General features: G+C 41.0%; 1 pseudogene; it reads right to left on the reverse strand.

The window, feature by feature from the left end:
* Nucleotides 1-207: 207 nt before the first annotated feature.
* On the reverse strand, nucleotides 208-693 carry LOC129675053 (prostaglandin E synthase 3-like; annotated as a pseudogene).
* Between the last annotated feature and the right edge of the window lie 16927 nt (nucleotides 694-17620).

The raw sequence follows: 17620 nt of genomic DNA on the forward strand, positions 1-17620 counted from the left end.
CTAAGGCAGTTAAATTGCCTAAATTGCCCCATACAGTGGTACATTACCAACCCTTAGTGAAGCCTTTAAAAATCCAGGTTGAAAAATGGGTCAAAGGAGGCAAATGCAGCATCTGCCTTTAGGGTTATAAACTCAGGGATTTTCTCAATTATGAAATCTTGCAGAAATTATTTTTCTTTCTCAAAACCCAGTCAATGACAACATTCCTTACTCTAGATCTGGCTTTTTTTTTTCAGCATCACTGTCTTGGGATTCATCATCTGCTCCATCTACTCCTGGTAAATCTACAGCCACATCAACACCCAGGTGAGACATCATCTCAGAGAAACTGTCAAAATTAGAAATGTCTTCATCTGAATCATCTTCCCAGTCTTTCCAATTATTGAAGTCCAAACTAAGTCAGTTAAGCTTTACACTTTCCTTTGCTAACATTGGCCACAATTAGTCAGATAATCCTTTTCACAAACAATATAAAATTGATCTGTCCATTATTTTATGTTAAGAATCATTTGGATCAATACAGTGAGAAAGATTAATTTCATTTAAATGCTTAAAATTATCACTTCCTCCAAGACAACTGAAAGTAAGCTTGGATTTTCCAAACTTTGCATTAACATGTTTACTGTCTTCAACACAAAATTCAATGAATACATAGTCCCTTCGATTGTACCACTTTGTGGAAAAAGGCTCCATGTTGAACATGGCAAGGGGGCAGGCAAACAGGTGGTCTGGCTTCACTGGCAAGTGGACTCCTCTCTAGTGGTGATTGGGCATTTTCTACCTAGGTGGCCTCTCCTCGGTTCCATCAGTCCAATATTTTAAAATTTAGCTCAGGCAGATATTTAAGACAAGGTTTGCACTGTTTCGTATTTCAGAGTTCTGAAATCTTACACATTCCTACAAAAAGAAAAACAGAAAAACATTGTTACAGCAATACCCCACTCCCAGTGCCAACTTCTGTCTTAGTTCCTATTATATTGCTGTGATAAAACATCATGATATAGAAAATTCATGGAAGAAATAGTTTATTTGGTGCTATACAAGAGCAGGGATAGCGAACAATGAAGATCAAGCAATCCTCTATTGCCTCTACATCAGTTCCTGCCTCTAGGTTTCTGCACTGAGATCCTGCTCTGAGTTTCCTGGATGACAGACAACAATTATAAAGTGGAATAAGCCAGTTCCTCCACAATTTCGTTTGGCTATGATATTTTATCACAGCAATAGTTACTTTAACAGTGAGAGAGTAATCCTGAGGGTATTTAAAAAATGTTGTAGGGATTACCATTTCAGAACTCAAGACATGGCTATAGTAATAAAAAATAACTAGTATGGTATTGGGGGAGGGAGACATGTAGACTATGGAAAGAAGCATGAGTGCACACAAAACACACACACACACTTGATATTTCACAAAGGTGTCAAAAACACAATGGAGAAAAAGCAGCATCTTCAAAAAATGTTGTTGGAAATACTGAATGTCCATATGCAGAAGAATAGAATTACATCCATTTTCATCACCCTGAACAAAAATTTAACTCCAAATGACTCAAGGCCCTCAATATGAACCCTTAAATATTAGAATTCATAGAAAAAAATGTGGGTACGATGCTCAATCCTCATTCGGAAAGACAAAGAAGATAGACATCAGAAGAGGGGGAAAACAGGGAACAGGACAGAACCCTACCACAGAGGGCCGCTGAAAGACTCTACCCTGCAGAGTATCAAAGCAGATGCTGAGACTCATAGACAAACTTTGGGCAGAGTGCAGAGAATCTTATGAAAGAAGGAGATAGAAAGACCTGGAGGGGACAGGAGCTCCACAAGGAGAGCAACAGAACCAAAAATCTGGGCACAGGGGTGTTTTTTGAGACTGATGCTCCAACCAAGGACCATTCATGGAGATAACCTAGAACCCCTGCACAGATGTAAGCCATGTCAGCTCAGTGTCCAAGTGGGTTCCCTAGTAATGTGAACAGGGACTGTCCTCTGACATAAACTGATTGGCCCGCTCTTTGATCACATCATCCTCAGGGGGTTGCAGCCTTACCAGGCCACAGAAGAAGACAATACAGCCTGGAAAGGATCCTGAAAAGGATCATCCTGAGTGAGTTGTCCCAGAAGCAAAAAGACATGCATGGTATATACTCACTCATATAAACATACAATATAGAATAAACCCACTAAAATCTGTACATCTAAACAAACTAAGCAAAAGAGAGGACCCTAACTAAAATGTTCAATCCCCATCCTGAAAGGCAAAGAGGATGGACATCAGAAGAAAAAGAAAACAGGAAACAACCTAGGAACCTGCCACACAGGGCCTCTGAAAGCCTCTGCCCTGCAGACTATCAAAGCAGATGCTGAGCCTGATGGTTAACTGTAGGGCAGAATGAATGGAATTTTATGTAAGAAGTGGGAAATAGTAAGAGCTGGAGAGGACAGGAACTCCACAAGGAGAGCAACAGAACAAAAAAAATTTGAACACAGGGAACTTCCCAGAAACTCATACTCCAACCAAGGACTATTCATGGAGATAACCTAGAACCCTGAGAATGCAGCCACTTCTGATGAGAACTGATAGACTAAGATCAGAAAGAAGTAGAGGAGGATCTCCCTTATCAGTGAACTTGGGGAGGGGCATGCATGCAGAAATGGGGGAAGAGGGTGGAACCGGGAGGGAGGAGGGATGAGCTTATGGGGGGATACAAAATGAACAAAATGTAATTAATAAAAGTTAAATAAAAAAATTTAAAAAAGAGAGACAGAGACAGAGAAAAAATAACAGATACTCTAAATCAGTTAGAAGAAAAACTGGGGAAGAGCCTTGAACTCATTGACACAGGAGTCAACTTCCTGAACAGTACACCAACAGCACAGGCTCTGAGAGCAACAATCAATAAATGGGACCTCATGAAACTGAAACTATTCTGTAAAGCAAAAACTCTATAGTCAGAACAAAATGACAACCTACAGATACTTTCCCTACAGACTGGGAAAGTATCTTCACCAACCCTATATATCTGACAGAGGGCTGATATCCAGCATATATAAAGAACTAAATAAGTTAAAAAGCAATAAATCAAGTAATCCAATTAAAAAATGGGGTATGGAGCTAAACAGAGAATTCTCTGTAGAGGAATATAGAATGGCAGAGAAACACTTAAGGAGATGCTCAACATCCTTAGCCATCAGAGAGATGCAAATCAAAACAACCCTGAGATTTCACCTTACACCCATCAGAATGGCCAAGATGAAAAACTCAAGTGACAACACATGCTGAAAGGGGAACCCTCCTTCACTGCTGGTGGGATTGTAAACTGGTACAACCACTTTGGAAGTCAATCTATCACTTTCTCAGACAATTAGGAATAGTGCTTCCTCAAGATCCATCTATACCACTCCTAGGCATATACCCAAAATTTGCTCAAGTACACAACAAGGACATTTGCTCAACCATATTTGTAGCAGCTTAATAGCCAGAACCTGGAAACAACCCACATGTCCCTCAATGGAGGAATGGATACAGAAATTGTGGTATTTTTTCACAATAGAATACTACTCAGCAATCAAAAACGAGGAAATCATGAAAATTGCAGGCAAATGGTGGGATCTAGAAAAGATCATTCTGAGTGAGGTATCCCAGAAGGAGAAAGACACACATGGTATATACTAACTTATATAGACCTATAAGATATGATAAACATAATGAAATCTATACACCTAAAGAAGATAAACAAGAAAGAGGACCCGGGATAAGATGATCAATCCTCACTTAGAAAGGAAAATGGGAGTTGCATTGGATGTAGGAGAAAAGAAGTAACAGGACAGGAGCCTACCACAGAGAGCCCCTGAAAGACTTTACCTAGTAGTGTATCAAAGAAGATATTAAGACTCATAACTAGACCTTGGAAAGAGTTCAGGGAATCATATGAAAGAAGGGGGGGGTTAGTATGACGTGGAAAGAATAGGAGTTCCACATGGACCAAATATATCTGGGCACAGGGGTCTTTTCTGAGACTGACACTCCACCAAGGACCACGTATGGATATAACCTAGAACCTCTGCTAGGATGAAGCCCATAGTAGCTTAGTAACCAATTGGTTACCCTAGTAAGAGGAACAGGGACTATTTCTGACAGGAACTCAATGGCAGGCTTTATGACCTCCCCACCCCTAAGGGAGGAGCAGTTCTGCTAGGCCACAGAGCAGGACTTTGCAGCCAGGCCTGAAGATACTTGATAAAACAGGGTCAGATGAAAGGGGAGAAGATCCTCCCCAATCAGTGGACTTGGAAAGGGGCAGGGAGGAGATGAGGGAGGGAGGGAGGGAGGGAGGGTTTGGGAGGGAATGAGGGAGCGAAATACAGCTGGATACAAAATTAATAAAATGTAACTAAAAATTTAAAAAAAAAGTGGGCTTTAGATATGAACAGAGATTTCTCAGAAGAGGGAATAAAAATGGCTTGGAATATCGCAAAATGTGTTCCTGAATAATGTAAGTTATTTGCTTCAAAGCAAACAGTAGTAAGTGCTTTATTTGTATATCATGCTAGTCATGGAGTCGTTTCATCCCAAAGTGGATATGTAGAGAATATGAAACTAATAAGCAGATGTGTAAATAACACCAGTCTTTGAAAACAGTTATTTCTGTTGCTCTTATATGCTTTCTATTGTGATCAGACACCATTATAAAAAGCAACTTGGGGAGGAACATTATCTCAACCACATCCCATCACCAAGGGAAGCCAAGACAGGAGCCTATATGTGGGATGTGAAGCAGCAACAACCATGAAGGATGCTGCTTACAGACTTGTTCTCCATGACTTTTTTTTTTCTTCCTTTTTTTTTGTGTCATCAATTCAATTTATTGATTGAGTCCTCAGGGAGGAAGAAGACCACATCCTTCCACCACAGACCCTTTGGACAACTTGATAGCTTCTGCTCTCTTATGTCTCCTCAGTTCTGCTTTGGTTTCTCCAGAGATAAGGATCTTCTGTCTTGTAGTTCCTGAAACTAACACCTAAGTGGAGACCAGAAATCCTCAGATTTCTTAGGTGACCCCAGGAACAGTCAGGCAGAGAATGATTCTAAGCATCAGACAAACATGGAAAGCAGGAACAGAGAGGTAGAAGAGACCAACTTTCTTTACTGCAAAGGAGAAAACTACACTGTGGAGGGAAAATAGAGGAGCCCAGAGTAGTAGAATCCAGGCCCCCCTAGGGCACAGAGACTGTAGTAGCAGTGGGTGACTTGGGAACACTGGCACACTAGTCCCAGAACTTTGCCACATCAGCTACTGAGGAAGAGACATTTATAGGCCTTGTTCATCTGTTCCAAGATGAATGTGAGGACTTTATGGGACCCCAGTCTTCCACAAGCATGGAAGCCACAGTGGTGACAAGGGCACTGATCATGACAGAGACTTGAGTCCAAAAAGAACTGCTTGGATTGGGAGTAGGAGGCAAGCTGGGCAGCACTGACAATGGCAGCTTCAGTCATGGTAGGGATGCAGCCCCACCACGGTATGGGAACTCCTTCTTCCCTGGCAATTTGAATTAGGGTTTTTTTTTTATTTTTATTAATTACACTTTATCTACCCTGCATCCCCCATAAGCCCCTCCTCCCCTCCCAGTCCCACCCTCCCTCCTCCCCTCATGCATGCCCCTCCCCAAGTCCACCAATAGGGAAGGCCCTCTTCCCCTTCCCTCTGATCCCAGTCCACCAGATCACATCAAGAGTGGCCGAATTGTCATCCTCCGTGGCCTGGTAAGGCTGCTTCCCCCTCAGGGGGAGGTGATCAAAGAGCAGGCCAACCAGACTATGCCAGAAGCAGTCCCTCCTCCCATCACCATGTAACTCACTTAGACACTAAACTGCCATGGACTATATCTGCGCAGGGTTTCTAGGCCATCTCCATGCCTGGTACTTGGTTGGGGTATGAGTCTCTGGCAAGACCCCTGTGTTCAAATTTTCTGGTTCTGTTGCTCTCCTTGTGAGGTTCCTGTCCTCTCCGGATCCTGCTATTTCCCACTTCTTATATGAGATTCCATGCACTTTGCCCGACCACATTTGTAGCCTCAGCTGAAAGCCAGCTATCAGCATGGTATTCCTGTTGTTGTTCCTGGTGTTCCAACGAATACACCAGTTGCACTTGCAGTCATGTCAATCAGGGCTTTCAGGAGAGAGCCAGGGTTTGTACCATCAGCCCCAGTCAGGCACTCAAACAACAGAGTATAGATGCCCAAACGAGTAGTGGTGTAGGTGGCCTGGTGCAGTAGGCCACCTAAAAGCCCAGTGTAAATGCCCTTCAGCCTTTCTGCCTTCAGGTGAGAGAATGGAAGCTGGTTTTGTACTCTCGAGTCTTGGCTCCTTCACCACTCAACTGCATCCAGTTCTTTATCAGGTCTAAGGGCTACACAAAAATTGTAGCACCCATCTCAGCCAGGCACCCAAACAGGAACTTGACCAACTTAGGGGAGATATGGAGCTTCTCATCCTTCCTGCCAGTCCATCGACTCTCTTCTGCTACTGTCTCCCTTTGATGGCCGTTGGCTTTGGGTCCCACACACAGCCCAGCTTGTGTCCAAGGTGATGCCAATGTGCAACATGGCCAGGGCGTTAGCAAGCACACACTCTTCAGACTGGCAAGTCCAGCTCCAGCTAGAAGCTGGGGCAGGTAAAGTGTGCCTCTCCATGACTTTCTCAGTCTGCTTTCTTTTTTATTTATATATATTTTTAATTACTTTTTTATTTTTTATTAATTACACTTTATTCATTTTGTATCCCCCCATAAGCCTCTCCCTCCTCCATTTCCGATCCCAACCTCCCTCCCATTTCTGCATGCATGCTCCTCCCCAAGTCCACTGATAGGGGAGGTTCTCCTCTCCTTTCTGATCTTAGTCTATCAGTTCTCCTCAAAGTGGCTGCATTGTCCTCTTCTGTGGCCTGGTAGGGCTGCTCCCCCCTCAGAGGGAGGTGATCAAAGAGCAGGCCAATCAGATTATGTCAGAGGCAGTTCCTCTTCCCATTACTAGGTAACCCACAAGGACACTGACCTGCCATGGGCTACATCTGTGCAGGGGTTCTAGGTTATCTCAATGAATAGTCCTTGGTTGGAGTATGAGTCTCTGGGAAGTTCCTCGTGTTCAAATTTTCTTGTTCTGTTGCTCTCCTTGTGGAGTTCCTGTCCTCTCCAGCTCTTGCTATTTCCCACTTCTTACAAAAAATTCCATTCACTCTGCCCAACAGTTGGCCATCAGGCTCAGCTTCTGCTTTGATAGTCTGCAGGGCAGAGGCTTTCAGAGGCCCTGTGTGGCAGGTTCCTAGTTTGTTTCCTGTTTTCTTCTTCTGGCTTTCAGAGGCCCTCTGTAGCAGGTTTCTAGGTTGTTTGCTGTTTTCTTCATCTTCTGATGTCCATCCTCTTTGCCTTTCAGGTGGGGATTGAACATGTTAGTTAGGGTCCTCTCTCTTCCTTGGTTTCTTCAGATGCATAGATTTTAGTGGGTTTGTCCTAGGTTGAATGTCTATATGAGTGAGTATATATCATGTGTGTCTTTTTGCTTCTGGGACAACTCACTCAGGATGATCCTTTCCAGGTCCCACCATTTACCTGCAAATTTCATGATTTCCTTATTTTTCATTGCTGAGTAATATTCTATTGTATAGATGTACCACAATTTCTGCATCCATTCTTCAGTTGAGGGGCATCTGGGTTGTTTCCAGCTTCTGACTATTACAAATAAAGCTGCTACAAACATGGTTGAGCAAATGTCCTTTTTGTGTACTTGCGCCTCTTTTGGGTATATGCCTAGGAGTGGTATGGCTGGATCTTGAGGAAGCGCTATTCCTAGTTGTCTGAGAAAGCACCAGATTGATTTCCAGAGTGGTTGTACAAGTTTATATTCCCACCAGCAATGGAGAAGGGTTCCCCTTTCTCCAAAACCTCTCCAGCATGTGTTGTCCCTTGAGTTTTTCATCTTGGCCATTCTGATGGGTGTAAGGTGAAATATCAGGGTTGTTTTGATTTGGATTTCCCTAATGGCTAATGAGGTTGAGCATTTCTTTAAGTGCTTCTCTGCCATTAGATATTCCTCTATTGAGAATTCTCTGTTTAGCTCTGTTCCCCATTTTTTAAGTGGATTACTTGGTTTGCTGCTTTTCAGCTTCTTTAGTTCTTTATATATACTGGATATGAGTCCTCTTTCAAATAAAGGGTTGGTGAAGATTCTTTCCCAATCTGTAGGCAGTCGCTTTTTTTGATGACAGTGTCCTTTGCTTTACAGAAGCTTTTCAATTTCATGAGGTCCCATTTATTGATTGTTGCTCTTAGAGCCTGTGCTGTTGGTGTTCTGTTCAGGAAGTTTTCTCCTGTACCAATGAGTTCTAGGGTATTCCCCACTTTTTTTTCTAGCCGATTTAATGTGTCTGGTTTTATGTTGAGGTCTTTGATCCACTTGGACTTCAGTTTTGTGCAGGGTACTAAGTATGGATCTATTTTCATTTTTCTACATATAGACATCCAGTTGGACCAGCACCATTTGTTGAAGATGCTATCTTTTCTCCATTGTATGGTTTTGGCATCTTTGTCAAAAATCAGGTGTCCGTAAGTGTGTGGGTTTATTTCTGGGTCTTCTGTTCGATTCCATTGATCCACCATTCTGTTTCTATGCCAGTACCATGCAGTTTTTATAACTTTTGCTATAGTACAGCTTGAGATCAGGGATGGAGATACCTCCAGAAGATCTTTTATTGTAGAGGATTGTTTTAGCAATTCTGGGTTTCTTGTTATTCCATACGAAGTTGAGCATTTTTCTTTCCAGGTCTGTAAAGAATTGTGTTGGCAATTTGATGGGAATTGCATTAAATCTGTAGATTGCTTTTGGTAAGATGGCCATTTTTACTATGTTAATCCTGCCAAGCCATGAGCATGGGAGATCTTTCCATCTTCTCATATCTTCCTCTAATTCTTTCTTCAGAGACTTGAAATTTTTTTCATACAAGTCTTTGACTTCCTTGGTTAGGGTTACACCAAGGTACTTCATGTCATTTGTGGCTATTGTGAATGGTGTTGTTTCTCTAATTTCTTTCTTAGCCCTTTTGTCTTTTGTATACAGGAGGGCTACTGATTTTTTTGAGTTAATTTTGTATCTGGCCACTTTGCTGAAGGTGTTTATCAGCTGTAGGAGTTCTCTGGTAGAGTTTTGGGGGTCACTCATATATACTATCATATCATCTGCAAATAGTGATAATTTGACTTCTTCCTTTCCCATCTGTATCCCCTTGATCTCCTTCAACTGTCTTATTGCTCTAGCAAGGACTTCCAGTACTATGTTGAAGAGATATGGAGAGAGTGGGCAGCCTTGTCTTGTCCCTGATTTCAGTGGGATTGCTTTAAGTTTCTCTCCGTTTAGTTTGGTGTTGGCTATTGGCTTGCTGTAAATCACCTTTACTATGTTTAGATATGTGCCTTGTATCCCTGATCTCTCCAGTACTTTAAACATGAATGGATGTTGGATTTTGTCAAATGCTTTTTCAGCATCCAGGGAGATTATCATGTGTTTTTTTTTTCTTTCAGTTTGTTAATATGGTGGATCACATTGATGGATTTCCGTATATTGAACCACCCCTGCATACCTGGGATGAAGCCTACTTGGTCATAGTGGATAATATCTTTGATGTGTTCTTGGATTCGGTTTGCAAGTATTTTGTTAAGTATTTTTGCATCAATGTTCATAAGGGAGATTGGCCTGAAATTCTCTTTCTTTGTTGAGTCTTTGTGAGGTTTAGGTACCAAGGTGATTGTGGCTTTATAGAATGAGTTTGGTAATGTTCCTTCTGTTTCTATTTTGTGGAATAGTTTGAAGAGAATTGGAGTTAGCTCTTCTTTGAAAGTCTGGTAAAATTCTGCGTTGAAGCCATCTGGTCCTGGGCTTTTTTTGGATGGGAGACTTTTGATGACCGCTTCTATTTCTTTGGAAAATATAGGACTCTTTATTTGATTTACCTGGTCCTGGTTCAGCTATGGTAAGTCAATTCGATCAAGAAAATTGTCCATTTCATTTAGATTTTCAAATTTTGTGGCATATAGACTTTTGAAGTAAGTCCTAATGATTTGGATTTCCTCAGTGTCGGTAGTTATGCCCCCCTTTTCATTTCTGATTTTGTTGATTTGGGTGATGTCTCTTTGCCTTTTAGTTAGCTTGGCTAAGGGTTTGTCGATCTTGTTGATTTTCTCAAAGAACCAGCTCTTGGTTTCATTGATTCTTTGAATTGTTTTATTTGTTTCTAATTGATTGATTTTAGCCCTGAGTTTGATTATTTCCAGCCGTCTACTCCTTCCTGCTTCTTCTTTTTCTAGAGTTTTTAAGTGCTTGAATGAGCTGTCTCAATTTTCTTCTTGAAGGCACTTAGTGCTATGAACTTTCCTCTTAGCACTGCTTTCATTGTGTCCCACAAGTTTGGGTATGTTGTATCTTCATTTTCATTGAATTCTAGGAAGACTTTACTTTCTTTCTTTATTTCTTCCCTGACCCAGCTGTCATTTAGTAACAAGTTGTTCAGTTTCCATGTGTGTGTAGGCTTTTTGCTATTTCTGTTATTGTTGAAGTCCAGCTTTATTCCATGGTGATCAGACAGGATACAAGGGATTATTTCAATCTTCTTGTATCTGATGAGGCTTGCTTTGTGACCAACTATATGGTCTATTTTGGAGAAGGTTCCATGAGGTGCTGAGAAGAAGGTAAATTCTTTTGTGTTTGGGTGTAAAGTTCTGTAAATGTCTGTGAGGTCCATTTGATTCATGACCTCTGTCAGAGTTATTGTTTCTTTGTTTAATTTCTGTTTTGTTGACCTGTCCTTTGTTGAGAGTGGGGTGTTGAAGTCTCCCACTATTAATGTGTGTGGATCTATATGTGGTTTAAATTTTATCAATGTTTCTTTAACAAATGTGGGTGCTCTTGTATTTGGGGCATAGATGTTCAGGATTGTGATGTCTTCCTGGTGGAATTTTCCTTTGATGAGTATGAAGTGTCCTTCCCCATCTCTTTTTATTAATTTTGGTTGAAAGTCTATTTTATCAGATATTAGAATGGCTGCTCCTGCTTGCTTCTTGGGTCCGTTTGTTTGAAAAGTCTTCTTCCAACCCTTTACCCTCAGTTAATGTCTATCTTTGTGTCTTAGGTGTGTTTCTTGTATGTAACGGATTGCTGGGTTTTGTTTACGTATCCATTCTGTTAATCTGTGTCTTTTTACTGGAGAGTTGAGTTCATTGATGTTGAGAGAGATTAATGACCAGTGGGTGTTAGATCCTTTGATTTTGATGTTGGCTGTGGTCATCAGGTTGTGTGCTTGGTTGCTTTTTGTTTTACTGTAGGAAGGTTAATTATTTCCTGTGTTTTCTTGAAAGAAGCTAATTTTTTGGGGTTGTATTTTCCCTTCCAGTGTCTTCTGTAATGCTGTATTTGTGTGTAGGTATTGTTGAAATTTGTTTTTGTCATTGAATATCTTGTTTTCTCCATCTATGAAGACTGAGAGTTTTGCAGGGTATAGTAGCCTAGGCTGACATCTGTGTTCTCTTAGGGTCTGCATGATATCCGTCCAGGCCCTTCTAGCTTTCATAGTCTCTGTTGAAAAGTCAGGTGTGATTCTAATGGGTTTGCCATTATATGTTACTTGGCCTTTTTCCCTTGCAGCTTTTAGTACTTTTTCTTTGTTCTGTGTACTTACTGTTTTGATTATTGTGTGGCGGGAAGATTTTCTTTTCTGGTCAAATTTGTTGGGTGTTTTGTAGGCCTCGTGTATTCTTATTGGCCTCTCCTTTAACTTGGGGAAATTTTCTTCAATGATTTTGTTGATAATATTTTCTGGGCCTTGGAGAAGGGAGTCTTCTTTTTCCTCTATTCCCATTATTCTTAGGTTTTGTCTTTTCATATTGTCTTGGATTTCTTGGACGGTCTGTGTCAGGAATTTTTTGGATTTTACAAATTCTTTGACAGATACATCGATTTCTTCCATTGTAATCTTCTACACCTGAGATTCTTTCTTCCATCTCTTGTAGTCTGTTGGTTATGCTTACCTCTGTAGTTCCTGTTTTCTTCCCTAGATTCTTCCTTTCCATTATTTCCTCCATTTGTGTTTTCTTTAATTTTTCCAATTCTATCTTCAGGTCTTGAGTTGTTTTGTTTACTTCATTCACCTGTCTGATTGTACTTTCCTGTTTTTCTTTTAGTTCCTTCAACTCTGTTTCTTTTATTTCATTCAGTGCTTTAAGCATTTCTTTTGTAAAGGCCACAAACTGTTTGGCTGCAGCTTCCTCTATTTCTTTACGGATGGCAATATTCTGTTTGAGTTTATCTTCCTCTATGTCTTTACGTATCTTATTTGTTTCCTCTGTTATCATCTTCATGAGCATAGTTGTTAGGTCATCTTTTTGGATTTCAGTTATGCTGGGGTGTCCAGGGTTACTTGCCCCTGGGTAACTGGGTTCTGGAGATGCCATATTGCTCTGTCTTTTGTTGCTTGAGCTTTTACACTGGCCTCTACCCATTGTGCTATCTTAGGTGTTTCGGGTTATTTTCTGGTAGTTCCTGGGGATCCTGTGGTGGAAAGATTCCCCTTTGCAGAAAGCTGGTTTTTCCTGAAGGATGTCTTTTCAGCTTTTTGGGTATAGTCCCTGGATGGCTGTCGTTTTTTCAGGAGTTGCTGCTGCTTACCTCAGGGATAGAGACCTGAGTGGTAACTGTGGTCTTTGTTAGTCGAGAGGGTTCTCCTCTCACCCAGGGAAGTCCTGAGGACAGATGCCCTGTTTCTGGGTTTCTTGCTGTAAATTTAATGATCAGCTGCTGTGACCCAGTTGGACATCTGGCGCTCAGCAACTGTTTGTGCCTGTGTCTGTAGCACAGCTGAGTGATGGCGGCTCAGCCCCGCAGGTCTGCTAGTCTTTTTCCAGGGAAGGACTGGGTGATTTAAGTCAGTACAATTTCCTTCCTTCCCTGTGGATTCTCTGGAGACAGGGACTCTCAGTCTCCTTTTTTGTCCTGGTGCGTACTGCTCAGTTTCCGCCAGCTGGCTGGCCGCAGAAACTGCCTGTGTCTGGAGCACAGCTGAGAGATGGCAGCTCAGTCTCCGCCAGCTGTCTGGTGCACAGAAACTGCCTTTGTCTGCCTTTCCAGCCTTTGGGAGCCCGGGTGTCTGCCTAAACTGGGTAATTTTCCAGAGACCTTTTCGGGGTGGGGGTGTCGGCTGAGTGCTCTGAGATCAGACCAGCCATTTCCCTCCTTGTGTGTTTGCACCAGACAGTGAAACTCATTCCCTGGTGCCCACAGTTCTATCTCAGGCGGCGAATCAGGAGCGCAGGCATGCGGGGCTCTGTGCAGGCACCTGGGTCTCCGGCTCTGGTTCCGGGCTGGCTCCTGGGGCACCCGTGGAACCCGAGTCTTTTCCTGGGGATATCTGGTTGACCTAAGGTCAGTCCCAATCGTTTCCTGTACCATGGGGTTATCTCTCGACTGAAAATTCAAGTCTCTGATAGTGTGGCGCGCACGGTTCAGTCTGGGACCGTGACCAGAGACACTGGCTTGTGGCTCTGGCCTGGAGCTGGGGCTGGCGGGCGGCAGCCAAACATCTGGTGGAACCAAGATCTCTTCCGAGGTTTAGCCTGGTGAGTTAAAAGCTGATTGAATCCCCACCGTGGGGTATCCTCTCACCTGGGGAACACAATGACTGTGTTTTATGGCCACGAGTTCTTATTGCTGGTCACTGTGCTGATCCTGCTGCTGCTGCTCAGAATGAGAGTCCTCCCGGCGCCGCCATCTTGCCCCGCCTCCTCTGCCAAGGTTTTATGACAACGTGCTCTACGAACTGAAGCTTGGCTCTTCTTCATTTATATTTTTATTAATTACAGTTTATTTGCTTTGTTTTCCCCCCTTCAGACTGGCAAGTCCAGCTCCAGCTAGAAGCTGGGGCAGGTGCAAGAGTGCTTCTCCATGACTTTCTCAGTCCGCTTTCTTTTCTTTTCTTTTTTCCTTATATTTTTATTAATTACGGTTTATTCACTTTGTTTTCCACCTGTAGCTCCCTCCCTCTTCCCTTCCCAATCCCACCCTCTCTCTCTCTTCTCCACCCATGCCACTCCCCCAGTCCACTGATAAGGGAGGTCTTCCTCCCCTTCTGCTTTCTTATGACATCCAGGACCACCTATTCGGGGATGGCAACACCCAGAGTTGGTAGGACTCTCCCACATCAATCATAAAGAAGAAAATAACCAACAGACATGTCCACAGGCTAGTTTGATCAAGCATTTGTTCAACTGGTGTTCCCTCTTCCCAAATAACCCTAGCTCGTGTCAACCTGACAAACTGACCAGAATGCCTACAAATCAAAGACCATTCTATATGTGTACTCAGTCTACAAAAACTTTCTCAGTAAACACCAGTCACTTATTTTAGTCACACAAAGATGGGAATGCTGTCATTTACTACTTACTACAGAGCCGCCTAAATCAGATAATAATAATTAGATACTTCATTATATGAGCTTTGTATGTAACTTTTACCCTAAGCTATGTAAAGATAAACAACTTTATATTATTAAAACTATAAAACTTCACTAAGGAAACATAAGTAAAGACTTGAAATTTTTGGAAGACATAAATCATTTTAACACAGAATTCTTAAAATGATATTTTTCTCAATATGAGGATGAGCTTAGAGAAGAATCATATTGAAATTCATTTGGAAAAATAAACACATCAGGAAAAAACCAAACACATCAGAAGACTCAGAAACTTATTGAAAAAGAAAAATGATAAAGCAATATCTGTCTTACTAGATATTAAAATATAATGGAACTTTATAGAAATTAAAGAAATTTGGTTCCAGCACACAATGTAATAGAAAAAAAAATCAGTAGAACAAGTCTTAGAATTAGACTCTGTACACTGTAGAAAGATAGGTTATTGAATCCAGACTGTGTGAAGCCTTGGACTTGATCTTCCACACTGTATAAAGAGTACATTAATACTGAGACAACTAGATAACAGATAAGCCATTTTGACAAAAAGATAGGAAAAGGTGACTCATTTCTTATCTCTGTCATTACATCAAAGTAGGTTATACATGGTACAAAGGAAAAAAAAGAGAAATCTGTCTGGCTTTTTTCTTTCATGTCTTTTCTTGAGACTTTCGAAAGACAAAGGGGAAGAATATTGGAAAAAGGAGAAAACAAGAAACAAGACAGGAGCCTACCACTGAAGGCTTCTGAAAGACTCTACCTAACAGTGTATCAAATCAGATGCTGAGACTCATAACCAAACTTTGGACAGAGGGCATGGAATCTTATGAAAGAAGAGGGAGTTAGTAAGACCTGGAGAGGACAAGAGCTCCACAAGGAGAGCAATAGAACCAAAATATCTGGATTCGGGTATTTTCTGAGACTGATACTCCAACCAAGTTACTTTCATGGATATAACCTAGAACCCCTGCTCAGATGTAGCCCATGGCAGCTCAGTATTCAAGTGTGTTCCCTAGTAAGAAACTGCCTCTGACATGAACTCAGTGGCTGGCTCTCTTTGCCCCCCCCCCCGAAGGAGTTGCAGCCTTGCCAGGACACAGAGAAGGACATTGCAGCCAGTCCTGATGAGACCTGATAAGGTAAATTAGGATGAAAGGGGAGGTGGACCTCCTCTAATGGTGGACTTGGAGAGGGGAAAGGGAGGAGATGAGGAGGGAGGGTGGAACTGGGTGGGAATGAGGAAGGGCAATACAGCTGGGATGCAAAGTGAATAAAATGTAATTAAAGTAAAAAAATAATAAAAATTTAAAAAGAATAAAGAAAAGAGATTCAAACTTCTAACCACTGTAACTCAAGTTCTAGGAGATCCAATACTCTCTTTTAATTTTTTTCTGGCACCAGGCATGCATGTTGTACACATATAGACAAGAAGACACAAGCCCATGAAAAGAAATAATAATAAATGAATAAATAAGAAAGATTAGTAATATTAACATCCTTTTATATGGAAACACTGAAGTGGAGAAGTAGGTGATACAATATCTCACAGCCAATACACTCCTGGATAAGAATTCAACACCATATGATCTGATCCTAGATTCCACCATGCCTCTACTGTGTTACCTTGCTTCTCTATAACAATATTGGTAAGCACAGAGAGTATGGACAATTGTACCAAGAATAAAGAATAAGCCTTGAGGTAAGCATGTGTGTATGTGCTTCCTTCTGTTAAATCATAGATTGTTTGAAGTAGCACAGTGGGTAATTAAGACAGGAAAGGGAATTTTAGACCACTTCAAAGAAGGTACTTAATATTGACTTTATATGTTGTAAATTTTCAAACATTGTTTCAAGAAACCCAAGGCTTGATGTGGTGGAAACTTGTCTTTGACGTGAAAATGAAGAAAGGCAGTGTTGAATTAGGAAATCTATAAAACTGATCTTACCTCTTAGACTCTGGGTTGGATTTCTAGAAACAAAAGAAACACACACACACACACACACACACACACACACACAAGAGAAATAGAGGTTTACTGGAGTTGAATAGTTTGCTGGGAGAGCAGTTCTATGAAGTGAATAAGAAAGGCCTCTTGACGCCTTGATATTGTCTATAAGATTTTTTTAATAAAATAATCTGTGCTTTTTTGCCTCATCACATGATATCATCTAACACATATTCTTGTACTCTATTGGTATCTTCTATATGACATAGCCAAGGGGACCCTCATCATAGCCCAAATGATGCCAGATCCACACCCTTGAAATTCCAGAACTGTGAGTTAAATACAGCTTTTCTGTGTGCATGTAGTACTGAGGATTGAACTCTGAGTCTCTGGACATGGTAAGCATATAGTTTACCATTGTATTACTGTCTCTTTTTTAATTTAAATCTTCTTTATATAATACACTTGATCGTGTTTTCCTCTTTCTCAACTCCAAGATCCTTTTTACTTTTCTATCCACCCAACTTTATGTCCCTCCCAAAGAAACAAAACAACAGCAACAAATATACCTGATGGGAAAAGGAATATCAGTTTTCTCCAATGAATATCATTGTAAATATCAACTATACTCCAGGGTAGGCCCCATACCTAGCAATACTTAGTCAATACAAAATCAGCTGCTTTTTTATTTCATGTGAGCTTTTAATTTCATTGTTTGGTCATTTTAAAATTAAAGTCTTTTTAAATGAAGTACCCAGCATCATATATCTTATTATAGTAACAAAAAAATGAACTAATATGTATGTCAAAGAAAAAAGTCACCACAATTTTCTGGGCAAAATAATTGTGTCTGACAATAGCACAAAAATGCTTTTGGGAAGAAAACATACAGGCAGAAAGACTAGAAGGGATATAATCACAATATAACTGAACACAGGAAAATATGATTGATATGATTGCAAAGGAAAGAATGGCTTCCGGGAACATTTGTTAGTTAACTGATGTGCAAACCTGTTTGTGTTTATACTTATACAAAAAAGTATAGCTTACAAAGTGTTGATTTCAATAACTTTATAATTCAATTAGAATATAAACATAAAACCTTGGAGACGGTAAGCAACTGTAGAACTTTTTTCATCATGTAATGACAAAACCGATTTATTGA

Source organism: Psammomys obesus, unplaced genomic scaffold, assembly GCF_907164565.1.
Source record: "Psammomys obesus unplaced genomic scaffold, mPsaObe1.curated_primary_1811, whole genome shotgun sequence".
Taxonomy (NCBI): domain Eukaryota; kingdom Metazoa; phylum Chordata; class Mammalia; order Rodentia; family Muridae; genus Psammomys; species Psammomys obesus.